Below are 22224 nucleotides of genomic sequence, written 5' to 3' on the forward strand. Positions count from 1 at the left end.
TGGAATGACTGAAGACATCAAGAAACCAATATTATTACTGACAGGGATTAAATAGATGATGACGTCATAGTATCCCTTCAAATAGCTTGACTTTGATGGAGCAAGAGCCTACGACCATACCATGCTGAATATACCGGTTCTCGTCCGATCACCGAAGTCAAGCAGCATAGGGCTCGGTTAGTACTTGGATGGGAGACCGCCTGGGAATACCGGGTGTTGTAGGCATTTTTTGCTTCATGAAATGCCCCTTTATTCATTTTTACATTTTAAGTCGTTGGTATTTGTTTTCCTTATAGTATCACTTTTGTCTCTTTTTGTTGTCTTTTTCGTCTCCTTCGTCACCCTTTTTAATAGAGCAGGAATAAACTTTTCGCTTGATGTCCGACATTCAAGGCAATGAGGAAAGTCGTTTGTTTGCAAGCACAGGGTCTCCAAGAGACGAGGCGCGCAGTTCAAGGCCTACACCATCATGTGAATTGTTGCGTCACACACAGGTGCGCATCCAAGAAAAAAAACACGACAATATCTCAAAATTCTCGTAGGTAGGCATCCGATGGAAACTGAAACAAACCCAATGAAAGATCGGTGGAATGACTGAAGACATCAAGAAACCAATATTATTACTGACAGGGATTAAATAGATGATGACGTCATAGTATCCCTTCAAATAGCTTGACTTTGATGGAGCAAGAGCCTACGACCATACCATGCTGAATATACCGGTTCTCGTCCGATCACCGAAGTCAAGCAGCATAGGGCTCGGTTAGTACTTGGATGGGAGACCGCCTGGGAATACCGGGTGTTGTAGGCATTTTTTGCTTCATGAAATGCCCCTTTATTCATTTTTACATTTTAAGTCGTTGGTATTTGTTTTCCTTATAGTATCACTTTTGTCTCTTTTTGTTGTCTTTTTCGTCTCCTTCGTCACCCTTTTTAATAGAGCAGGAATAAACTTTTCGCTTGATGTCCGACATTCAAGGCAATGAGGAAAGTCGTTTGTTTGCAAGCACAGGGTCTCCAAGAGACGAGGCGCGCAGTTCAAGGCCTACACCATCATGTGAATTGTTGCGTCACACACAGGTGCGCATCCAAGAAAAAAAACACGACAATATCTCAAAATTCTCGTAGGTAGGCATCCGATGGAAACTGAAACAAACCCAATGAAAGATCGGTGGAATGACTGAAGACATCAAAAAACCAATATTATTACTGACAGGGATTAAATAGATGATGACGTCATAGTATCCCTTCAAATAGCTTGACTTTGATGGAGCAAGAGCCTACGACCATACCATGCTGAATATACCGGTTCTCGTCCGATCACCGAAGTCAAGCAGCATAGGGCTCGGTTAGTACTTGGATGGGAGACCGCCTGGGAATACCGGGTGTTGTAGGCATTTTTTGCTTCATGAAATGCCCCTTTATTCATTTTTACATTTTAAGTCGTTGGTATTTGTTTTCCTTATAGTATCACTTTTGTCTCTTTTTGTTGTCTTTTTCGTCTCCTTCGTCACCCTTTTTAATAGAGCAGGAATAAACTTTTCGCTTGATGTCCGACATTCAAGGCAATGAGGAAAGTCGTTTGTTTGCAAGCACAGGGTCTCCAAGAGACGAGGCGCGCAGTTCAAGGCCTACACCATCATGTGAATTGTTGCGTCACACACAGGTGCGCATCCAAGAAAAAAAACACGACAATATCTCAAAATTCTCGTAGGTAGGCATCCGATGGAAACTGAAACAAACCCAATGAAAGATCGGTGGAATGACTGAAGACATCAAGAAACCAATATTATTACTGACAGGGATTAAATAGATGATGACGTCATAGTATCCCTTCAAATAGCTTGACTTTGATGGAGCAAGAGCCTACGACCATACCATGCTGAATATACCGGTTCTCGTCCGATCACCGAAGTCAAGCAGCATAGGGCTCGGTTAGTACTTGGATGGGAGACCGCCTGGGAATACCGGGTGTTGTAGGCATTTTTTGCTTCATGAAATGCCCCTTTATTCATTTTTACATTTTAAGTCGTTGGTATTTGTTTTCCTTATAGTATCACTTTTGTCTCTTTTTGTTGTCTTTTTCGTCTCCTTCGTCACCCTTTTTAATAGAGCAGGAATAAACTTTTCGCTTGATGTCCGACATTCAAGGCAATGAGGAAAGTCGTTTGTTTGCAAGCACAGGGTCTCCAAGAGACGAGGCGCGCAGTTCAAGGCCTACACCATCATGTGAATTGTTGCGTCACACACAGGTGCGCATCCAAGAAAAAAAAACACGACAATATCTCAAAATTCTCGTAGGTAGGCATCCGATGGAAACTGAAACAAACCCAATGAAAGATCGGTGGAATGACTGAAGACATCAAGAAACCAATATTATTACTGACAGGGATTAAATAGATGATGACGTCATAGTATCCCTTCAAATAGCTTGACTTTGATGGAGCAAGAGCCTACGACCATACCATGCTGAATATACCGGTTCTCGTCCGATCACCGAAGTCAAGCAGCATAGGGCTCGGTTAGTACTTGGATGGGAGACCGCCTGGGAATACCGGGTGTTGTAGGCATTTTTTGCTTCATGAAATGCCCCTTTATTCATTTTTACATTTTAAGTCGTTGGTATTTGTTTTCCTTATAGTATCACTTTTGTCTCTTTTTGTTGTCTTTTTCGTCTCCTTCGTCACCCTTTTTAATAGAGCAGGAATAAACTTTTCGCTTGATGTCCGACATTCAAGGCAATGAGGAAAGTCGTTTGTTTGCAAGCACAGGGTCTCCAAGAGACGAGGCGCGCAGTTCAAGGCCTACACCATCATGTGAATTGTTGCGTCACACACAGGTGCGCATCCAAGAAAAAAAACACGACAATATCTCAAAATTCTCGTAGGTAGGCATCCGATGGAAACTGAAACAAACCCAATGAAAGATCGGTGGAATGACTGAAGACATCAAGAAACCAATATTATTACTGACAGGGATTAAATAGATGATGACGTCATAGTATCCCTTCAAATAGCTTGACTTTGATGGAGCAAGAGCCTACGACCATACCATGCTGAATATACCGGTTCTCGTCCGATCACCGAAGTCAAGCAGCATAGGGCTCGGTTAGTACTTGGATGGGAGACCGCCTGGGAATACCGGGTGTTGTAGGCATTTTTTGCTTCATGAAATGCCCCTTTATTCATTTTTACATTTTAAGTCGTTGGTATTTGTTTTCCTTATAGTATCACTTTTGTCTCTTTTTGTTGTCTTTTTCGTCTCCTTCGTCACCCTTTTTAATAGAGCAGGAATAAACTTTTCGCTTGATGTCCGACATTCAAGGCAATGAGGAAAGTCGTTTGTTTGCAAGCACAGGGTCTCCAAGAGACGAGGCGCGCAGTTCAAGGCCTACACCATCATGTGAATTGTTGCGTCACACACAGGTGCGCATCCAAGAAAAAAAAACACGACAATATCTCAAAATTCTCGTAGGTAGGCATCCGATGGAAACTGAAACAAACCCAATGAAAGATCGGTGGAATGACTGAAGACATCAAGAAACCAATATTATTACTGACAGGGATTAAATAGATGATGACGTCATAGTATCCCTTCAAATAGCTTGACTTTGATGGAGCAAGAGCCTACGACCATACCATGCTGAATATACCGGTTCTCGTCCGATCACCGAAGTCAAGCAGCATAGGGCTCGGTTAGTACTTGGATGGGAGACCGCCTGGGAATACCGGGTGTTGTAGGCATTTTTTGCTTCATGAAATGCCCCTTTATTCATTTTTACATTTTAAGTCGTTGGTATTTGTTTTCCTTATAGTATCACTTTTGTCTCTTTTTGTTGTCTTTTTCGTCTCCTTCGTCACCCTTTTTAATAGAGCAGGAATAAACTTTTCGCTTGATGTCCGACATTCAAGGCAATGAGGAAAGTCGTTTGTTTGCAAGCACAGGGTCTCCAAGAGACGAGGCGCGCAGTTCAAGGCCTACACCATCATGTGAATTGTTGCGTCACACACAGGTGCGCATCCAAGAAAAAAAAACACGACAATATCTCAAAATTCTCGTAGGTAGGCATCCGATGGAAACTGAAACAAACCCAATGAAAGATCGGTGGAATGACTGAAGACATCAAGAAACCAATATTATTACTGACAGGGATTAAATAGATGATGACGTCATAGTATCCCTTCAAATAGCTTGACTTTGATGGAGCAAGAGCCTACGACCATACCATGCTGAATATACCGGTTCTCGTCCGATCACCGAAGTCAAGCAGCATAGGGCTCGGTTAGTACTTGGATGGGAGACCGCCTGGGAATACCGGGTGTTGTAGGCATTTTTTGCTTCATGAAATGCCCCTTTATTCATTTTTACATTTTAAGTCGTTGGTATTTGTTTTCCTTATAGTATCACTTTTGTCTCTTTTTGTTGTCTTTTTCGTCTCCTTCGTCACCCTTTTTAATAGAGCAGGAATAAACTTTTCGCTTGATGTCCGACATTCAAGGCAATGAGGAAAGTCGTTTGTTTGCAAGCACAGGGTCTCCAAGAGACGAGGCGCGCAGTTCAAGGCCTACACCATCATGTGAATTGTTGCGTCACACACAGGTGCGCATCCAAGAAAAAAAACACGACAATATCTCAAAATTCTCGTAGGTAGGCATCCGATGGAAACTGAAACAAACCCAATGAAAGATCGGTGGAATGACTGAAGACATCAAGAAACCAATATTATTACTGACAGGGATTAAATAGATGATGACGTCATAGTATCCCTTCAAATAGCTTGACTTTGATGGAGCAAGAGCCTACGACCATACCATGCTGAATATACCGGTTCTCGTCCGATCACCGAAGTCAAGCAGCATAGGGCTCGGTTAGTACTTGGATGGGAGACCGCCTGGGAATACCGGGTGTTGTAGGCATTTTTTGCTTCATGAAATGCCCCTTTATTCATTTTTACATTTTAAGTCGTTGGTATTTGTTTTCCTTATAGTATCACTTTTGTCTCTTTTTGTTGTCTTTTTCGTCTCCTTCGTCACCCTTTTTAATAGAGCAGGAATAAACTTTTCGCTTGATGTCCGACATTCAAGGCAATGAGGAAAGTCGTTTGTTTGCAAGCACAGGGTCTCCAAGAGACGAGGCGCGCAGTTCAAGGCCTACACCATCATGTGAATTGTTGCGTCACACACAGGTGCGCATCCAAGAAAAAAAAACACGACAATATCTCAAAATTCTCGTAGGTAGGCATCCGATGGAAACTGAAACAAACCCAATGAAAGATCGGTGGAATGACTGAAGACATCAAGAAACCAATATTATTACTGACAGGGATTAAATAGATGATGACGTCATAGTATCCCTTCAAATAGCTTGACTTTGATGGAGCAAGAGCCTACGACCATACCATGCTGAATATACCGGTTCTCGTCCGATCACCGAAGTCAAGCAGCATAGGGCTCGGTTAGTACTTGGATGGGAGACCGCCTGGGAATACCGGGTGTTGTAGGCATTTTTTGCTTCATGAAATGCCCCTTTATTCATTTTTACATTTTAAGTCGTTGGTATTTGTTTTCCTTATAGTATCACTTTTGTCTCTTTTTGTTGTCTTTTTCGTCTCCTTCGTCACCCTTTTTAATAGAGCAGGAATAAACTTTTCGCTTGATGTCCGACATTCAAGGCAATGAGGAAAGTCGTTTGTTTGCAAGCACAGGGTCTCCAAGAGACGAGGCGCGCAGTTCAAGGCCTACACCATCATGTGAATTGTTGCGTCACACACAGGTGCGCATCCAAGAAAAAAAACACGACAATATCTCAAAATTCTCGTAGGTAGGCATCCGATGGAAACTGAAACAAACCCAATGAAAGATCGGTGGAATGACTGAAGACATCAAGAAACCAATATTATTACTGACAGGGATTAAATAGATGATGACGTCATAGTATCCCTTCGAATAGCTTGACTTTGATGGAGCAAGAGCCTACGACCATACCATGCTGAATATACCGGTTCTCGTCCGATCACCGAAGTCAAGCAGCATAGGGCTCGGTTAGTACTTGGATGGGAGACCGCCTGGGAATACCGGGTGTTGTAGGCATTTTTTGCTTCATGAAATGCCCCTTTATTCATTTTTACATTTTAAGTCGTTGGTATTTGTTTTCCTTATAGTATCACTTTTGTCTCTTTTTGTTGTCTTTTTCGTCTCCTTCGTCACCCTTTTTAATAGAGCAGGAATAAACTTTTCGCTTGATGTCCGACATTCAAGGCAATGAGGAAAGTCGTTTGTTTGCAAGCACAGGGTCTCCAAGAGACGAGGCGCGCAGTTCAAGGCCTACACCATCATGTGAATTGTTGCGTCACACACAGGTGCGCATCCAAGAAAAAAAACACGACAATATCTCAAAATTCTCGTAGGTAGGCATCCGATGGAAACTGAAACAAACCCAATGAAAGATCGGTGGAATGACTGAAGACATCAAGAAACCAATATTATTACTGACAGGGATTAAATAGATGATGACGTCATAGTATCCCTTCAAATAGCTTGACTTTGATGGAGCAAGAGCCTACGACCATACCATGCTGAATATACCGGTTCTCGTCCGATCACCGAAGTCAAGCAGCATAGGGCTCGGTTAGTACTTGGATGGGAGACCGCCTGGGAATACCGGGTGTTGTAGGCATTTTTTGCTTCATGAAATGCCCCTTTATTCATTTTTACATTTTAAGTCGTTGGTATTTGTTTTCCTTATAGTATCACTTTTGTCTCTTTTTGTTGTCTTTTTCGTCTCCTTCGTCACCCTTTTTAATAGAGCAGGAATAAACTTTTCGCTTGATGTCCGACATTCAAGGCAATGAGGAAAGTCGTTTGTTTGCAAGCACAGGGTCTCCAAGAGACGAGGCGCGCAGTTCAAGGCCTACACCATCATGTGAATTGTTGCGTCACACACAGGTGCGCATCCAAGAAAAAAAACACGACAATATCTCAAAATTCTCGTAGGTAGGCATCCGATGGAAACTGAAACAAACCCAATGAAAGATCGGTGGAATGACTGAAGACATCAAGAAACCAATATTATTACTGACAGGGATTAAATAGATGATGACGTCATAGTATCCCTTCAAATAGCTTGACTTTGATGGAGCAAGAGCCTACGACCATACCATGCTTAATATACCGGTTCTCGTCCGATCACCGAAGTCAAGCAGCATAGGGCTCGGTTAGTACTTGGATGGGAGACCGCCTGGGAATACCGGGTGTTGTAGGCATTTTTTGCTTCATGAAATGCCCCTTTATTCATTTTTACATTTTAAGTCGTTGGTATTTGTTTTCCTTATAGTATCACTTTTGTCTCTTTTTGTTGTCTTTTTCGTCTCCTTCGTCACCCTTTTTAATAGAGCAGGAATAAACTTTTCGCTTGATGTCCGACATTCAAGGCAATGAGGAAAGTCGTTTGTTTGCAAGCACAGGGTCTCCAAGAGACGAGGCGCGCAGTTCAAGGCCTACACCATCATGTGAATTGTTGCGTCACACACAGGTGCGCATCCAAGAAAAAAAAACACGACAATATCTCAAAATTCTCGTAGGTAGGCATCCGATGGAAACTGAAACAAACCCAATGAAAGATCGGTGGAATGACTGAAGACATCAAGAAACCAATATTATTACTGACAGGGATTAAATAGATGATGACGTCATAGTATCCCTTCAAATAGCTTGACTTTGATGGAGCAAGAGCCTACGACCATACCATGCTGAATATACCGGTTCTCGTCCGATCACCGAAGTCAAGCAGCATAGGGCTCGGTTAGTACTTGGATGGGAGACCGCCTGGGAATACCGGGTGTTGTAGGCATTTTTTGCTTCATGAAATGCCCCTTTATTCATTTTTACATTTTAAGTCGTTGGTATTTGTTTTCCTTATAGTATCACTTTTGTCTCTTTTTGTTGTCTTTTTCGTCTCCTTCGTCACCCTTTTTAATAGAGCAGGAATAAACTTTTCGCTTGATGTCCGACATTCAAGGCAATGAGGAAAGTCGTTTGTTTGCAAGCACAGGGTCTCCAAGAGACGAGGCGCGCAGTTCAAGGCCTACACCATCATGTGAATTGTTGCGTCACACACAGGTGCGCATCCAAGAAAAAAAACACGACAATATCTCAAAATTCTCGTAGGTAGGCATCCGATGGAAACTGAAACAAACCCAATGAAAGATCGGTGGAATGACTGAAGACATCAAGAAACCAATATTATTACTGACAGGGATTAAATAGATGATGACGTCATAGTATCCCTTCAAATAGCTTGACTTTGATGGAGCAAGAGCCTACGACCATACCATGCTGAATATACCGGTTCTCGTCCGATCACCGAAGTCAAGCAGCATAGGGCTCGGTTAGTACTTGGATGGGAGACCGCCTGGGAATACCGGGTGTTGTAGGCATTTTTTGCTTCATGAAATGCCCCTTTATTCATTTTTACATTTTAAGTCGTTGGTATTTGTTTTCCTTATAGTATCACTTTTGTCTCTTTTTGTTGTCTTTTTCGTCTCCTTCGTCACCCTTTTTAATAGAGCAGGAATAAACTTTTCGCTTGATGTCCGACATTCAAGGCAATGAGGAAAGTCGTTTGTTTGCAAGCACAGGGTCTCCAAGAGACGAGGCGCGCAGTTCAAGGCCTACACCATCATGTGAATTGTTGCGTCACACACAGGTGCGCATCCAAGAAAAAAAAACACGACAATATCTCAAAATTCTCGTAGGTAGGCATCCGATGGAAACTGAAACAAACCCAATGAAAGATCGGTGGAATGACTGAAGACATCAAGAAACCAATATTATTACTGACAGGGATTAAATAGATGATGACGTCATAGTATCCCTTCAAATAGCTTGACTTTGATGGAGCAAGAGCCTACGACCATACCATGCTGAATATACCGGTTCTCGTCCGATCACCGAAGTCAAGCAGCATAGGGCTCGGTTAGTACTTGGATGGGAGACCGCCTGGGAATACCGGGTGTTGTAGGCATTTTTTGCTTCATGAAATGCCCCTTTATTCATTTTTACATTTTAAGTCGTTGGTATTTGTTTTCCTTATAGTATCACTTTTGTCTCTTTTTGTTGTCTTTTTCGTCTCCTTCGTCACCCTTTTTAATAGAGCAGGAATAAACTTTTCGCTTGATGTCCGACATTCAAGGCAATGAGGAAAGTCGTTTGTTTGCAAGCACAGGGTCTCCAAGAGACGAGGCGCGCAGTTCAAGGCCTACACCATCATGTGAATTGTTGCGTCACACACAGGTGCGCATCCAAGAAAAAAAACACGACAATATCTCAAAATTCTCGTAGGTAGGCATCCGATGGAAACTGAAACAAACCCAATGAAAGATCGGTGGAATGACTGAAGACATCAAGAAACCAATATTATTACTGACAGGGATTAAATAGATGATGACGTCATAGTATCCCTTCGAATAGCTTGACTTTGATGGAGCAAGAGCCTACGACCATACCATGCTGAATATACCGGTTCTCGTCCGATCACCGAAGTCAAGCAGCATAGGGCTCGGTTAGTACTTGGATGGGAGACCGCCTGGGAATACCGGGTGTTGTAGGCATTTTTTGCTTCATGAAATGCCCCTTTATTCATTTTTACATTTTAAGTCGTTGGTATTTGTTTTCCTTATAGTATCACTTTTGTCTCTTTTTGTTGTCTTTTTCGTCTCCTTCGTCACCCTTTTTAATAGAGCAGGAATAAACTTTTCGCTTGATGTCCGACATTCAAGGCAATGAGGAAAGTCGTTTGTTTGCAAGCACAGGGTCTCCAAGAGACGAGGCGCGCAGTTCAAGGCCTACACCATCATGTGAATTGTTGCGTCACACACAGGTGCGCATCCAAGAAAAAAAACACGACAATATCTCAAAATTCTCGTAGGTAGGCATCCGATGGAAACTGAAACAAACCCAATGAAAGATCGGTGGAATGACTGAAGACATCAAGAAACCAATATTATTACTGACAGGGATTAAATAGATGATGACGTCATAGTATCCCTTCAAATAGCTTGACTTTGATGGAGCAAGAGCCTACGACCATACCATGCTGAATATACCGGTTCTCGTCCGATCACCGAAGTCAAGCAGCATAGGGCTCGGTTAGTACTTGGATGGGAGACCGCCTGGGAATACCGGGTGTTGTAGGCATTTTTTGCTTCATGAAATGCCCCTTTATTCATTTTTACATTTTAAGTCGTTGGTATTTGTTTTCCTTATAGTATCACTTTTGTCTCTTTTTGTTGTCTTTTTCGTCTCCTTCGTCACCCTTTTTAATAGAGCAGGAATAAACTTTTCGCTTGATGTCCGACATTCAAGGCAATGAGGAAAGTCGTTTGTTTGCAAGCACAGGGTCTCCAAGAGACGAGGCGCGCAGTTCAAGGCCTACACCATCATGTGAATTGTTGCGTCACACACAGGTGCGCATCCAAGAAAAAAAACACGACAATATCTCAAAATTCTCGTAGGTAGGCATCCGATGGAAACTGAAACAAACCCAATGAAAGATCGGTGGAATGACTGAAGACATCAAGAAACCAATATTATTACTGACAGGGATTAAATAGATGATGACGTCATAGTATCCCTTCAAATAGCTTGACTTTGATGGAGCAAGAGCCTACGACCATACCATGCTGAATATACCGGTTCTCGTCCGATCACCGAAGTCAAGCAGCATAGGGCTCGGTTAGTACTTGGATGGGAGACCGCCTGGGAATACCGGGTGTTGTAGGCATTTTTTGCTTCATGAAATGCCCCTTTATTCATTTTTACATTTTAAGTCGTTGGTATTTGTTTTCCTTATAGTATCACTTTTGTCTCTTTTTGTTGTCTTTTTCGTCTCCTTCGTCACCCTTTTTAATAGAGCAGGAATAAACTTTTCGCTTGATGTCCGACATTCAAGGCAATGAGGAAAGTCGTTTGTTTGCAAGCACAGGGTCTCCAAGAGACGAGGCGCGCAGTTCAAGGCCTACACCATCATGTGAATTGTTGCGTCACACACAGGTGCGCATCCAAGAAAAAAAACACGACAATATCTCAAAATTCTCGTAGGTAGGCATCCGATGGAAACTGAAACAAACCCAATGAAAGATCGGTGGAATGACTGAAGACATCAAGAAACCAATATTATTACTGACAGGGATTAAATAGATGATGACGTCATAGTATCCCTTCAAATAGCTTGACTTTGATGGAGCAAGAGCCTACGACCATACCATGCTGAATATACCGGTTCTCGTCCGATCACCGAAGTCAAGCAGCATAGGGCTCGGTTAGTACTTGGATGGGAGACCGCCTGGGAATACCGGGTGTTGTAGGCATTTTTTGCTTCATGAAATGCCCCTTTATTCATTTTTACATTTTAAGTCGTTGGTATTTGTTTTCCTTATAGTATCACTTTTGTCTCTTTTTGTTGTCTTTTTCGTCTCCTTCGTCACCCTTTTTAATAGAGCAGGAATAAACTTTTCGCTTGATGTCCGACATTCAAGGCAATGAGGAAAGTCGTTTGTTTGCAAGCACAGGGTCTCCAAGAGACGAGGCGCGCAGTTCAAGGCCTACACCATCATGTGAATTGTTGCGTCACACACAGGTGCGCATCCAAGAAAAAAAACACGACAATATCTCAAAATTCTCGTAGGTAGGCATCCGATGGAAACTGAAACAAACCCAATGAAAGATCGGTGGAATGACTGAAGACATCAAGAAACCAATATTATTACTGACAGGGATTAAATAGATGATGACGTCATAGTATCCCTTCAAATAGCTTGACTTTGATGGAGCAAGAGCCTACGACCATACCATGCTGAATATACCGGTTCTCGTCCGATCACCGAAGTCAAGCAGCATAGGGCTCGGTTAGTACTTGGATGGGAGACCGCCTGGGAATACCGGGTGTTGTAGGCATTTTTTGCTTCATGAAATGCCCCTTTATTCATTTTTACATTTTAAGTCGTTGGTATTTGTTTTCCTTATAGTATCACTTTTGTCTCTTTTTGTTGTCTTTTTCGTCTCCTTCGTCACCCTTTTTAATAGAGCAGGAATAAACTTTTCGCTTGATGTCCGACATTCAAGGCAATGAGGAAAGTCGTTTGTTTGCAAGCACAGGGTCTCCAAGAGACGAGGCGCGCAGTTCAAGGCCTACACCATCATGTGAATTGTTGCGTCACACACAGGTGCGCATCCAAGAAAAAAAACACGACAATATCTCAAAATTCTCGTAGGTAGGCATCCGATGGAAACTGAAACAAACCCAATGAAAGATCGGTGGAATGACTGAAGACATCAAGAAACCAATATTATTACTGACAGGGATTAAATAGATGATGACGTCATAGTATCCCTTCAAATAGCTTGACTTTGATGGAGCAAGAGCCTACGACCATACCATGCTGAATATACCGGTTCTCGTCCGATCACCGAAGTCAAGCAGCATAGGGCTCGGTTAGTACTTGGATGGGAGACCGCCTGGGAATACCGGGTGTTGTAGGCATTTTTTGCTTCATGAAATGCCCCTTTATTCATTTTTACATTTTAAGTCGTTGGTATTTGTTTTCCTTATAGTATCACTTTTGTCTCTTTTTGTTGTCTTTTTCGTCTCCTTCGTCACCCTTTTTAATAGAGCAGGAATAAACTTTTCGCTTGATGTCCGACATTCAAGGCAATGAGGAAAGTCGTTTGTTTGCAAGCACAGGGTCTCCAAGAGACGAGGCGCGCAGTTCAAGGCCTACACCATCATGTGAATTGTTGCGTCACACACAGGTGCGCATCCAAGAAAAAAAACACGACAATATCTCAAAATTCTCGTAGGTAGGCATCCGATGGAAACTGAAACAAACCCAATGAAAGATCGGTGGAATGACTGAAGACATCAAGAAACCAATATTATTACTGACAGGGATTAAATAGATGATGACGTCATAGTATCCCTTCAAATAGCTTGACTTTGATGGAGCAAGAGCCTACGACCATACCATGCTGAATATACCGGTTCTCGTCCGATCACCGAAGTCAAGCAGCATAGGGCTCGGTTAGTACTTGGATGGGAGACCGCCTGGGAATACCGGGTGTTGTAGGCATTTTTTGCTTCATGAAATGCCCCTTTATTCATTTTTACATTTTAAGTCGTTGGTATTTGTTTTCCTTATAGTATCACTTTTGTCTCTTTTTGTTGTCTTTTTCGTCTCCTTCGTCACCCTTTTTAATAGAGCAGGAATAAACTTTTCGCTTGATGTCCGACATTCAAGGCAATGAGGAAAGTCGTTTGTTTGCAAGCACAGGGTCTCCAAGAGACGAGGCGCGCAGTTCAAGGCCTACACCATCATGTGAATTGTTGCGTCACACACAGGTGCGCATCCAAGAAAAAAAACACGACAATATCTCAAAATTCTCGTAGGTAGGCATCCGATGGAAACTGAAACAAACCCAATGAAAGATCGGTGGAATGACTGAAGACATCAAGAAACCAATATTATTACTGACAGGGATTAAATAGATGATGACGTCATAGTATCCCTTCAAATAGCTTGACTTTGATGGAGCAAGAGCCTACGACCATACCATGCTGAATATACCGGTTCTCGTCCGATCACCGAAGTCAAGCAGCATAGGGCTCGGTTAGTACTTGGATGGGAGACCGCCTGGGAATACCGGGTGTTGTAGGCATTTTTTGCTTCATGAAATGCCCCTTTATTCATTTTTACATTTTAAGTCGTTGGTATTTGTTTTCCTTATAGTATCACTTTTGTCTCTTTTTGTTGTCTTTTTCGTCTCCTTCGTCACCCTTTTTAATAGAGCAGGAATAAACTTTTCGCTTGATGTCCGACATTCAAGGCAATGAGGAAAGTCGTTTGTTTGCAAGCACAGGGTCTCCAAGAGACGAGGCGCGCAGTTCAAGGCCTACACCATCATGTGAATTGTTGCGTCACACACAGGTGCGCATCCAAGAAAAAAAACACGACAATATCTCAAAATTCTCGTAGGTAGGCATCCGATGGAAACTGAAACAAACCCAATGAAAGATCGGTGGAATGACTGAAGACATCAAGAAACCAATATTATTACTGACAGGGATTAAATAGATGATGACGTCATAGTATCCCTTCAAATAGCTTGACTTTGATGGAGCAAGAGCCTACGACCATACCATGCTGAATATACCGGTTCTCGTCCGATCACCGAAGTCAAGCAGCATAGGGCTCGGTTAGTACTTGGATGGGAGACCGCCTGGGAATACCGGGTGTTGTAGGCATTTTTTGCTTCATGAAATGCCCCTTTATTCATTTTTACATTTTAAGTCGTTGGTATTTGTTTTCCTTATAGTATCACTTTTGTCTCTTTTTGTTGTCTTTTTCGTCTCCTTCGTCACCCTTTTTAATAGAGCAGGAATAAACTTTTCGCTTGATGTCCGACATTCAAGGCAATGAGGAAAGTCGTTTGTTTGCAAGCACAGGGTCTCCAAGAGACGAGGCGCGCAGTTCAAGGCCTACACCATCATGTGAATTGTTGCGTCACACACAGGTGCGCATCCAAGAAAAAAAACACGACAATATCTCAAAATTCTCGTAGGTAGGCATCCGATGGAAACTGAAACAAACCCAATGAAAGATCGGTGGAATGACTGAAGACATCAAGAAACCAATATTATTACTGACAGGGATTAAATAGATGATGACGTCATAGTATCCCTTCAAATAGCTTGACTTTGATGGAGCAAGAGCCTACGACCATACCATGCTGAATATACCGGTTCTCGTCCGATCACCGAAGTCAAGCAGCATAGGGCTCGGTTAGTACTTGGATGGGAGACCGCCTGGGAATACCGGGTGTTGTAGGCATTTTTTGCTTCATGAAATGCCCCTTTATTCATTTTTACATTTTAAGTCGTTGGTATTTGTTTTCCTTATAGTATCACTTTTGTCTCTTTTTGTTGTCTTTTTCGTCTCCTTCGTCACCCTTTTTAATAGAGCAGGAATAAACTTTTCGCTTGATGTCCGACATTCAAGGCAATGAGGAAAGTCGTTTGTTTGCAAGCACAGGGTCTCCAAGAGACGAGGCGCGCAGTTCAAGGCCTACACCATCATGTGAATTGTTGCGTCACACACAGGTGCGCATCCAAGAAAAAAAACACGACAATATCTCAAAATTCTCGTAGGTAGGCATCCGATGGAAACTGAAACAAACCCAATGAAAGATCGGTGGAATGACTGAAGACATCAAGAAACCAATATTATTACTGACAGGGATTAAATAGATGATGACGTCATAGTATCCCTTCAAATAGCTTGACTTTGATGGAGCAAGAGCCTACGACCATACCATGCTGAATATACCGGTTCTCGTCCGATCACCGAAGTCAAGCAGCATAGGGCTCGGTTAGTACTTGGATGGGAGACCGCCTGGGAATACCGGGTGTTGTAGGCATTTTTTGCTTCATGAAATGCCCCTTTATTCATTTTTACATTTTAAGTCGTTGGTATTTGTTTTCCTTATAGTATCACTTTTGTCTCTTTTTGTTGTCTTTTTCGTCTCCTTCGTCACCCTTTTTAATAGAGCAGGAATAAACTTTTCGCTTGATGTCCGACATTCAAGGCAATGAGGAAAGTCGTTTGTTTGCAAGCACAGGGTCTCCAAGAGACGAGGCGCGCAGTTCAAGGCCTACACCATCATGTGAATTGTTGCGTCACACACAGGTGCGCATCCAAGAAAAAAAACACGACAATATCTCAAAATTCTCGTAGGTAGGCATCCGATGGAAACTGAAACAAACCCAATGAAAGATCGGTGGAATGACTGAAGACATCAAGAAACCAATATTATTACTGACAGGGATTAAATAGATGATGACGTCATAGTATCCCTTCAAATAGCTTGACTTTGATGGAGCAAGAGCCTACGACCATACCATGCTGAATATACCGGTTCTCGTCCGATCACCGAAGTCAAGCAGCATAGGGCTCGGTTAGTACTTGGATGGGAGACCGCCTGGGAATACCGGGTGTTGTAGGCATTTTTTGCTTCATGAAATGCCCCTTTATTCATTTTTACATTTTAAGTCGTTGGTATTTGTTTTCCTTATAGTATCACTTTTGTCTCTTTTTGTTGTCTTTTTCGTCTCCTTCGTCACCCTTTTTAATAGAGCAGGAATAAACTTTTCGCTTGATGTCCGACATTCAAGGCAATGAGGAAAGTCGTTTGTTTGCAAGCACAGGGTCTCCAAGAGACGAGGCGCGCAGTTCAAGGCCTACACCATCATGTGAATTGTTGCGTCACACACAGGTGCGCATCCAAGAAAAAAAACACGACAATATCTCAAAATTCTCGTAGGTAGGCATCCGATGGAAACTGAAACAAACCCAATGAAAGATCGGTGGAATGACTGAAGACATCAAGAAACCAATATTATTACTGACAGGGATTAAATAGATGATGACGTCATAGTATCCCTTCAAATAGCTTGACTTTGATGGAGCAAGAGCCTACGACCATACCATGCTGAATATACCGGTTCTCGTCCGATCACCGAAGTCAAGCAGCATAGGGCTCGGTTAGTACTTGGATGGGAGACCGCCTGGGAATACCGGGTGTTGTAGGCATTTTTTGCTTCATGAAATGCCCCTTTATTCATTTTTACATTTTAAGTCGTTGGTATTTGTTTTCCTTATAGTATCACTTTTGTCTCTTTTTGTTGTCTTTTTCGTCTCCTTCGTCACCCTTTTTAATAGAGCAGGAATAAACTTTTCGCTTGATGTCCGACATTCAAGGCAATGAGGAAAGTCGTTTGTTTGCAAGCACAGGGTCTCCAAGAGACGAGGCGCGCAGTTCAAGGCCTACACCATCATGTGAATTGTTGCGTCACACACAGGTGCGCATCCAAGAAAAAAAACACGACAATATCTCAAAATTCTCGTAGGTAGGCATCCGATGGAAACTGAAACAAACCCAATGAAAGATCGGTGGAATGACTGAAGACATCAAGAAACCAATATTATTACTGACAGGGATTAAATAGATGATGACGTCATAGTATCCCTTCAAATAGCTTGACTTTGATGGAGCAAGAGCCTACGACCATACCATGCTGAATATACCGGTTCTCGTCCGATCACCGAAGTCAAGCAGCATAGGGCTCGGTTAGTACTTGGATGGGAGACCGCCTGGGAATACCGGGTGTTGTAGGCATTTTTTGCTTCATGAAATGCCCCTTTATTCATTTTTACATTTTAAGTCGTTGGTATTTGTTTTCCTTATAGTATCACTTTTGTCTCTTTTTGTTGTCTTTTTCGTCTCCTTCGTCACCCTTTTTAATAGAGCAGGAATAAACTTTCGCTTGATGTCCGACATTCAAGGCAATGAGGAAAGTCGTTTGTTTGCAAGCACAGGGTCTCCAAGAGACGAGGCGCGCAGTTCAAGGCCTACACCATCATGTGAATTGTTGCGTCACACACAGGTGCGCATCCAAGAAAAAAAACACGACAATATCTCAAAATTCTCGTAGGTAGGCATCCGATGGAAACTGAAACAAACCCAATGAAAGATCGGTGGAATGACTGAAGACATCAAGAAACCAATATTATTACTGACAGGGATTAAATAGATGATGACGTCATAGTATCCCTTCAAATAGCTTGACTTTGATGGAGCAAGAGCCTACGACCATACCATGCTGAATATACCGGTTCTCGTCCGATCACCGAAGTCAAGCAGCATAGGGCTCGGTTAGTACTTGGATGGGAGACCGCCTGGGAATACCGGGTGTTGTAGGCATTTTTTGCTTCATGAAATGCCCCTTTATTCATTTTTACATTTTAAGTCGTTGGTATTTGTTTTCCTTATAGTATCACTTTTGTCTCTTTTTGTTGTCTTTTTCGTCTCCTTCGTCACCCTTTTTAATAGAGCAGGAATAAACTTTTCGCTTGATGTCCGACATTCAAGGCAATGAGGAAAGTCGTTTGTTTGCAAGCACAGGGTCTCCAAGAGACGAGGCGCGCAGTTCAAGGCCTACACCATCATGTGAATTGTTGCGTCACACACAGGTGCGCATCCAAGAAAAAAAACACGACAATATCTCAAAATTCTCGTAGGTAGGCATCCGATGGAAACTGAAACAAACCCAATGAAAGATCGGTGGAATGACTGAAGACATCAAGAAACCAATATTATTACTGACAGGGATTAAATAGATGATGACGTCATAGTATCCCTTCAAATAGCTTGACTTTGATGGAGCAAGAGCCTACGACCATACCATGCTGAATATACCGGTTCTCGTCCGATCACCGAAGTCAAGCAGCATAGGGCTCGGTTAGTACTTGGATGGGAGACCGCCTGGGAATACCGGGTGTTGTAGGCATTTTTTGCTTCATGAAATGCCCCTTTATTCATTTTTACATTTTAAGTCGTTGGTATTTGTTTTCCTTATAGTATCACTTTTGTCTCTTTTTGTTGTCTTTTTCGTCTCCTTCGTCACCCTTTTTAATAGAGCAGGAATAAACTTTTCGCTTGATGTCCGACATTCAAGGCAATGAGGAAAGTCGTTTGTTTGCAAGCACAGGGTCTCCAAGAGACGAGGCGCGCAGTTCAAGGCCTACACCATCATGTGAATTGTTGCGTCACACACAGGTGCGCATCCAAGAAAAAAAACACGACAATATCTCAAAATTCTCGTAGGTAGGCATCCGATGGAAACTGAAACAAACCCAATGAAAGATCGGTGGAATGACTGAAGACATCAAGAAACCAATATTATTACTGACAGGGATTAAATAGATGATGACGTCATAGTATCCCTTCAAATAGCTTGACTTTGATGGAGCAAGAGCCTACGACCATACCATGCTGAATATACCGGTTCTCGTCCGATCACCGAAGTCAAGCAGCATAGGGCTCGGTTAGTACTTGGATGGGAGACCGCCTGGGAATACCGGGTGTTGTAGGCATTTTTTGCTTCATGAAATGCCCCTTTATTCATTTTTACATTTTAAGTCGTTGGTATTTGTTTTCCTTATAGTATCACTTTTGTCTCTTTTTGTTGTCTTTTTCGTCTCCTTCGTCACCCTTTTTAATAGAGCAGGAATAAACTTTTCGCTTGATGTCCGACATTCAAGGCAATGAGGAAAGTCGTTTGTTTGCAAGCACAGGGTCTCCAAGAGACGAGGCGCGCAGTTCAAGGCCTACACCATCATGTGAATTGTTGCGTCACACACAGGTGCGCATCCAAGAAAAAAAACACGACAATATCTCAAAATTCTCGTAGGTAGGCATCCGATGGAAACTGAAACAAACCCAATGAAAGATCGGTGGAATGACTGAAGACATCAAGAAACCAATATTATTACTGACAGGGATTAAATAGATGATGACGTCATAGTATCCCTTCAAATAGCTTGACTTTGATGGAGCAAGAGCCTACGACCATACCATGCTGAATATACCGGTTCTCGTCCGATCACCGAAGTCAAGCAGCATAGGGCTCGGTTAGTACTTGGATGGGAGACCGCCTGGGAATACCGGGTGTTGTAGGCATTTTTTGCTTCATGAAATGCCCCTTTATTCATTTTTACATTTTAAGTCGTTGGTATTTGTTTTCCTTATAGTATCACTTTTGTCTCTTTTTGTTGTCTTTTTCGTCTCCTTCGTCACCCTTTTTAATAGAGCAGGAATAAACTTTTCGCTTGATGTCCGACATTCAAGGCAATGAGGAAAGTCGTTTGTTTGCAAGCACAGGGTCTCCAAGAGACGAGGCGCGCAGTTCAAGGCCTACACCATCATGTGAATTGTTGCGTCACACACAGATGCGCATCCAAGAAAAAAAACACGACAATATCTCAAAATTCTCGTAGGTAGGCATCCGATGGAAACTGAAACAAACCCAATGAAAGATCGGTGGAATGACTGAAGACATCAAGAAACCAATATTATTACTGACAGGGATTAAATAGATGATGACGTCATAGTATCCCTTCAAATAGCTTGACTTTGATGGAGCAAGAGCCTACGACCATACCATGCTGAATATACCGGTTCTCGTCCGATCACCGAAGTCAAGCAGCATAGGGCTCGGTTAGTACTTGGATGGGAGACCGCCTGGGAATACCGGGTGTTGTAGGCATTTTTTGCTTCATGAAATGCCCCTTTATTCATTTTTACATTTTAAGTCGTTGGTATTTGTTTTCCTTATAGTATCACTTTTGTCTCTTTTTGTTGTCTTTTTCGTCTCCTTCGTCACCCTTTTTAATAGAGCAGGAATAAACTTTTCGCTTGATGTCCGACATTCAAGGCAATGAGGAAAGTCGTTTGTTTGCAAGCACAGGGTCTCCAAGAGACGAGGCGCGCAGTTCAAGGCCTACACCATCATGTGAATTGTTGCGTCACACACAGGTGCGCATCCAAGAAAAAAAACACGACAATATCTCAAAATTCTCGTAGGTAGGCATCCGATGGAAACTGAAACAAACCCAATGAAAGATCGGTGGAATGACTGAAGACATCAAGAAACCAATATTATTACTGACAGGGATTAAATAGATGATGACGTCATAGTATCCCTTCAAATAGCTTGACTTTGATGGAGCAAGAGCCTACGACCATACCATGCTGAATATACCGGTTCTCGTCCGATCACCGAAGTCAAGCAGCATAGGGCTCGGTTAGTACTTGGATGGGAGACCGCCTGGGAATACCGGGTGTTGTAGGCATTTTTTGCTTCATGAAATGCCCCTTTATTCATTTTTACATTTTAAGTCGTTGGTATTTGTTTTCCTTATAGTATCACTTTTGTCTCTTTTTGTTGTCTTTTTCGTCTCCTTCGTCACCCTTTTTAATAGAGCAGGAATAAACTTTTCGCTTGATGTCCGACATTCAAGGCAATGAGGAAAGTCGTTTGTTTGCAAGCACAGGGTCTCCAAGAGACGAGGCGCGCAGTTCAAGGCCTACACCATCATGTGAATTGTTGCGTCACACACAGGTGCGCATCCAAGAAAAAAAACACGACAATATCTCAAAATTCTCGTAGGTAGGCATCCGATGGAAACTGAAACAAACCCAATGAAAGATCGGTGGAATGACTGAAGACATCAAGAAACCAATATTATTACTGACAGGGATTAAATAGATGATGACGTCATAGTATCCCTTCAAATAGCTTGACTTTGATGGAGCAAGAGCCTACGACCATACCATGCTGAATATACCGGTTCTCGTCCGATCACCGAAGTCAAGCAGCATAGGGCTCGGTTAGTACTTGGATGGGAGACCGCCTGGGAATACCGGGTGTTGTAGGCATTTTTTGCTTCATGAAATGCCCCTTTATTCATTTTTACATTTTAAGTCGTTGGTATTTGTTTTCCTTATAGTATCACTTTTGTCTCTTTTTGTTGTCTTTTTCGTCTCCTTCGTCACCCTTTTTAATAGAGCAGGAATAAACTTTTCGCTTGATGTCCGACATTCAAGGCAATGAGGAAAGTCGTTTGTTTGCAAGCACAGGGTCTCCAAGAGACGAGGCGCGCAGTTCAAGGCCTACACCATCATGTGAATTGTTGCGTCACACACAGGTGCGCATCCAAGAAAAAAAACACGACAATATCTCAAAATTCTCGTAGGTAGGCATCCGATGGAAACTGAAACAAACCCAATGAAAGATCGGTGGAATGACTGAAGACATCAAGAAACCAATATTATTACTGACAGGGATTAAATAGATGATGACGTCATAGTATCCCTTCAAATAGCTTGACTTTGATGGAGCAAGAGCCTACGACCATACCATGCTGAATATACCGGTTCTCGTCCGATCACCGAAGTCAAGCAGCATAGGGCTCGGTTAGTACTTGGATGGGAGACCGCCTGGGAATACCGGGTGTTGTAGGCATTTTTTGCTTCATGAAATGCCCCTTTATTCATTTTTACATTTTAAGTCGTTGGTATTTGTTTTCCTTATAGTATCACTTTTGTCTCTTTTTGTTGTCTTTTTCGTCTCCTTCGTCACCCTTTTTAATAGAGCAGGAATAAACTTTTCGCTTGATGTCCGACATTCAAGGCAATGAGGAAAGTCGTTTGTTTGCAAGCACAGGGTCTCCAAGAGACGAGGCGCGCAGTTCAAGGCCTACACCATCATGTGAATTGTTGCGTCACACACAGGTGCGCATCCAAGAAAAAAAACACGACAATATCTCAAAATTCT

The 22224-nt window shown here is 42.5% G+C and overlaps 38 non-coding genes across 38 annotated transcripts; all 38 read left to right on the top strand.

The window, feature by feature from the left end:
• Positions 1 to 106: 106 nt before the first annotated feature.
• On the top strand, positions 107 to 225 carry LOC135158400 (5S ribosomal RNA). Its single transcript, XR_010297174.1, has one exon. It is a non-coding gene; the product is annotated as a 5S ribosomal RNA (ribosomal RNA).
• A 467-nt stretch (positions 226 to 692) lies between these two features.
• LOC135158401 (5S ribosomal RNA) lies at positions 693 to 811 on the top strand. Its single transcript, XR_010297175.1, has one exon. It is a non-coding gene; the product is annotated as a 5S ribosomal RNA (ribosomal RNA).
• Positions 812 to 1278: 467 nt separating this feature from the next.
• On the top strand, positions 1279 to 1397 carry LOC135158402 (5S ribosomal RNA). The gene has a single exon (XR_010297176.1). It is a non-coding gene; the product is annotated as a 5S ribosomal RNA (ribosomal RNA).
• A 467-nt stretch (positions 1398 to 1864) lies between these two features.
• Positions 1865 to 1983, top strand: LOC135158404 (5S ribosomal RNA). The gene has a single exon (XR_010297178.1). It is a non-coding gene; the product is annotated as a 5S ribosomal RNA (ribosomal RNA).
• A 468-nt stretch (positions 1984 to 2451) lies between these two features.
• LOC135158405 (5S ribosomal RNA) lies at positions 2452 to 2570 on the top strand. Its single transcript, XR_010297179.1, has one exon. It is a non-coding gene; the product is annotated as a 5S ribosomal RNA (ribosomal RNA).
• Positions 2571 to 3037: 467 nt separating this feature from the next.
• On the top strand, positions 3038 to 3156 carry LOC135158406 (5S ribosomal RNA). The gene has a single exon (XR_010297180.1). It is a non-coding gene; the product is annotated as a 5S ribosomal RNA (ribosomal RNA).
• Positions 3157 to 3624: 468 nt separating this feature from the next.
• LOC135158407 (5S ribosomal RNA) lies at positions 3625 to 3743 on the top strand. Its single transcript, XR_010297181.1, has one exon. It is a non-coding gene; the product is annotated as a 5S ribosomal RNA (ribosomal RNA).
• A 468-nt stretch (positions 3744 to 4211) lies between these two features.
• Positions 4212 to 4330, top strand: LOC135158408 (5S ribosomal RNA). The gene has a single exon (XR_010297182.1). It is a non-coding gene; the product is annotated as a 5S ribosomal RNA (ribosomal RNA).
• Positions 4331 to 4797: 467 nt separating this feature from the next.
• On the top strand, positions 4798 to 4916 carry LOC135158409 (5S ribosomal RNA). The gene has a single exon (XR_010297183.1). It is a non-coding gene; the product is annotated as a 5S ribosomal RNA (ribosomal RNA).
• Positions 4917 to 5384: 468 nt separating this feature from the next.
• On the top strand, positions 5385 to 5503 carry LOC135158410 (5S ribosomal RNA). The gene has a single exon (XR_010297184.1). It is a non-coding gene; the product is annotated as a 5S ribosomal RNA (ribosomal RNA).
• A 467-nt stretch (positions 5504 to 5970) lies between these two features.
• Positions 5971 to 6089, top strand: LOC135158411 (5S ribosomal RNA). Its single transcript, XR_010297185.1, has one exon. It is a non-coding gene; the product is annotated as a 5S ribosomal RNA (ribosomal RNA).
• A 467-nt stretch (positions 6090 to 6556) lies between these two features.
• On the top strand, positions 6557 to 6675 carry LOC135158412 (5S ribosomal RNA). The gene has a single exon (XR_010297186.1). It is a non-coding gene; the product is annotated as a 5S ribosomal RNA (ribosomal RNA).
• A 467-nt stretch (positions 6676 to 7142) lies between these two features.
• LOC135158545 (5S ribosomal RNA) lies at positions 7143 to 7261 on the top strand. The gene has a single exon (XR_010297318.1). It is a non-coding gene; the product is annotated as a 5S ribosomal RNA (ribosomal RNA).
• Positions 7262 to 7729: 468 nt separating this feature from the next.
• On the top strand, positions 7730 to 7848 carry LOC135158413 (5S ribosomal RNA). Its single transcript, XR_010297187.1, has one exon. It is a non-coding gene; the product is annotated as a 5S ribosomal RNA (ribosomal RNA).
• Positions 7849 to 8315: 467 nt separating this feature from the next.
• LOC135158415 (5S ribosomal RNA) lies at positions 8316 to 8434 on the top strand. Its single transcript, XR_010297189.1, has one exon. It is a non-coding gene; the product is annotated as a 5S ribosomal RNA (ribosomal RNA).
• A 468-nt stretch (positions 8435 to 8902) lies between these two features.
• LOC135158416 (5S ribosomal RNA) lies at positions 8903 to 9021 on the top strand. Its single transcript, XR_010297190.1, has one exon. It is a non-coding gene; the product is annotated as a 5S ribosomal RNA (ribosomal RNA).
• A 467-nt stretch (positions 9022 to 9488) lies between these two features.
• On the top strand, positions 9489 to 9607 carry LOC135158417 (5S ribosomal RNA). Its single transcript, XR_010297191.1, has one exon. It is a non-coding gene; the product is annotated as a 5S ribosomal RNA (ribosomal RNA).
• A 467-nt stretch (positions 9608 to 10074) lies between these two features.
• On the top strand, positions 10075 to 10193 carry LOC135158418 (5S ribosomal RNA). The gene has a single exon (XR_010297192.1). It is a non-coding gene; the product is annotated as a 5S ribosomal RNA (ribosomal RNA).
• Positions 10194 to 10660: 467 nt separating this feature from the next.
• LOC135158419 (5S ribosomal RNA) lies at positions 10661 to 10779 on the top strand. The gene has a single exon (XR_010297193.1). It is a non-coding gene; the product is annotated as a 5S ribosomal RNA (ribosomal RNA).
• A 467-nt stretch (positions 10780 to 11246) lies between these two features.
• Positions 11247 to 11365, top strand: LOC135158420 (5S ribosomal RNA). Its single transcript, XR_010297194.1, has one exon. It is a non-coding gene; the product is annotated as a 5S ribosomal RNA (ribosomal RNA).
• A 467-nt stretch (positions 11366 to 11832) lies between these two features.
• Positions 11833 to 11951, top strand: LOC135158421 (5S ribosomal RNA). The gene has a single exon (XR_010297195.1). It is a non-coding gene; the product is annotated as a 5S ribosomal RNA (ribosomal RNA).
• Positions 11952 to 12418: 467 nt separating this feature from the next.
• LOC135158422 (5S ribosomal RNA) lies at positions 12419 to 12537 on the top strand. The gene has a single exon (XR_010297196.1). It is a non-coding gene; the product is annotated as a 5S ribosomal RNA (ribosomal RNA).
• A 467-nt stretch (positions 12538 to 13004) lies between these two features.
• On the top strand, positions 13005 to 13123 carry LOC135158423 (5S ribosomal RNA). Its single transcript, XR_010297197.1, has one exon. It is a non-coding gene; the product is annotated as a 5S ribosomal RNA (ribosomal RNA).
• A 467-nt stretch (positions 13124 to 13590) lies between these two features.
• Positions 13591 to 13709, top strand: LOC135158424 (5S ribosomal RNA). Its single transcript, XR_010297198.1, has one exon. It is a non-coding gene; the product is annotated as a 5S ribosomal RNA (ribosomal RNA).
• Positions 13710 to 14176: 467 nt separating this feature from the next.
• Positions 14177 to 14295, top strand: LOC135158426 (5S ribosomal RNA). Its single transcript, XR_010297200.1, has one exon. It is a non-coding gene; the product is annotated as a 5S ribosomal RNA (ribosomal RNA).
• A 467-nt stretch (positions 14296 to 14762) lies between these two features.
• LOC135158427 (5S ribosomal RNA) lies at positions 14763 to 14881 on the top strand. The gene has a single exon (XR_010297201.1). It is a non-coding gene; the product is annotated as a 5S ribosomal RNA (ribosomal RNA).
• Positions 14882 to 15348: 467 nt separating this feature from the next.
• On the top strand, positions 15349 to 15467 carry LOC135158428 (5S ribosomal RNA). Its single transcript, XR_010297202.1, has one exon. It is a non-coding gene; the product is annotated as a 5S ribosomal RNA (ribosomal RNA).
• Positions 15468 to 15934: 467 nt separating this feature from the next.
• Positions 15935 to 16053, top strand: LOC135158429 (5S ribosomal RNA). The gene has a single exon (XR_010297203.1). It is a non-coding gene; the product is annotated as a 5S ribosomal RNA (ribosomal RNA).
• Positions 16054 to 16520: 467 nt separating this feature from the next.
• Positions 16521 to 16639, top strand: LOC135158431 (5S ribosomal RNA). Its single transcript, XR_010297204.1, has one exon. It is a non-coding gene; the product is annotated as a 5S ribosomal RNA (ribosomal RNA).
• Positions 16640 to 17106: 467 nt separating this feature from the next.
• On the top strand, positions 17107 to 17225 carry LOC135158432 (5S ribosomal RNA). Its single transcript, XR_010297205.1, has one exon. It is a non-coding gene; the product is annotated as a 5S ribosomal RNA (ribosomal RNA).
• A 466-nt stretch (positions 17226 to 17691) lies between these two features.
• Positions 17692 to 17810, top strand: LOC135158433 (5S ribosomal RNA). The gene has a single exon (XR_010297206.1). It is a non-coding gene; the product is annotated as a 5S ribosomal RNA (ribosomal RNA).
• A 467-nt stretch (positions 17811 to 18277) lies between these two features.
• LOC135158434 (5S ribosomal RNA) lies at positions 18278 to 18396 on the top strand. Its single transcript, XR_010297207.1, has one exon. It is a non-coding gene; the product is annotated as a 5S ribosomal RNA (ribosomal RNA).
• A 467-nt stretch (positions 18397 to 18863) lies between these two features.
• On the top strand, positions 18864 to 18982 carry LOC135158435 (5S ribosomal RNA). Its single transcript, XR_010297208.1, has one exon. It is a non-coding gene; the product is annotated as a 5S ribosomal RNA (ribosomal RNA).
• A 467-nt stretch (positions 18983 to 19449) lies between these two features.
• Positions 19450 to 19568, top strand: LOC135158436 (5S ribosomal RNA). The gene has a single exon (XR_010297209.1). It is a non-coding gene; the product is annotated as a 5S ribosomal RNA (ribosomal RNA).
• A 467-nt stretch (positions 19569 to 20035) lies between these two features.
• LOC135158438 (5S ribosomal RNA) lies at positions 20036 to 20154 on the top strand. Its single transcript, XR_010297211.1, has one exon. It is a non-coding gene; the product is annotated as a 5S ribosomal RNA (ribosomal RNA).
• Positions 20155 to 20621: 467 nt separating this feature from the next.
• LOC135158439 (5S ribosomal RNA) lies at positions 20622 to 20740 on the top strand. Its single transcript, XR_010297212.1, has one exon. It is a non-coding gene; the product is annotated as a 5S ribosomal RNA (ribosomal RNA).
• Positions 20741 to 21207: 467 nt separating this feature from the next.
• Positions 21208 to 21326, top strand: LOC135158440 (5S ribosomal RNA). Its single transcript, XR_010297213.1, has one exon. It is a non-coding gene; the product is annotated as a 5S ribosomal RNA (ribosomal RNA).
• Positions 21327 to 21793: 467 nt separating this feature from the next.
• On the top strand, positions 21794 to 21912 carry LOC135158441 (5S ribosomal RNA). Its single transcript, XR_010297214.1, has one exon. It is a non-coding gene; the product is annotated as a 5S ribosomal RNA (ribosomal RNA).
• The last annotated feature ends 312 nt before the right edge of the window (positions 21913 to 22224 follow it).

The sequence above is a fragment of the Lytechinus pictus genome, unplaced genomic scaffold (genome assembly GCF_037042905.1).
Source record: "Lytechinus pictus isolate F3 Inbred unplaced genomic scaffold, Lp3.0 scaffold_45, whole genome shotgun sequence".
NCBI lineage: Eukaryota > Metazoa > Echinodermata > Echinoidea > Temnopleuroida > Toxopneustidae > Lytechinus > Lytechinus pictus.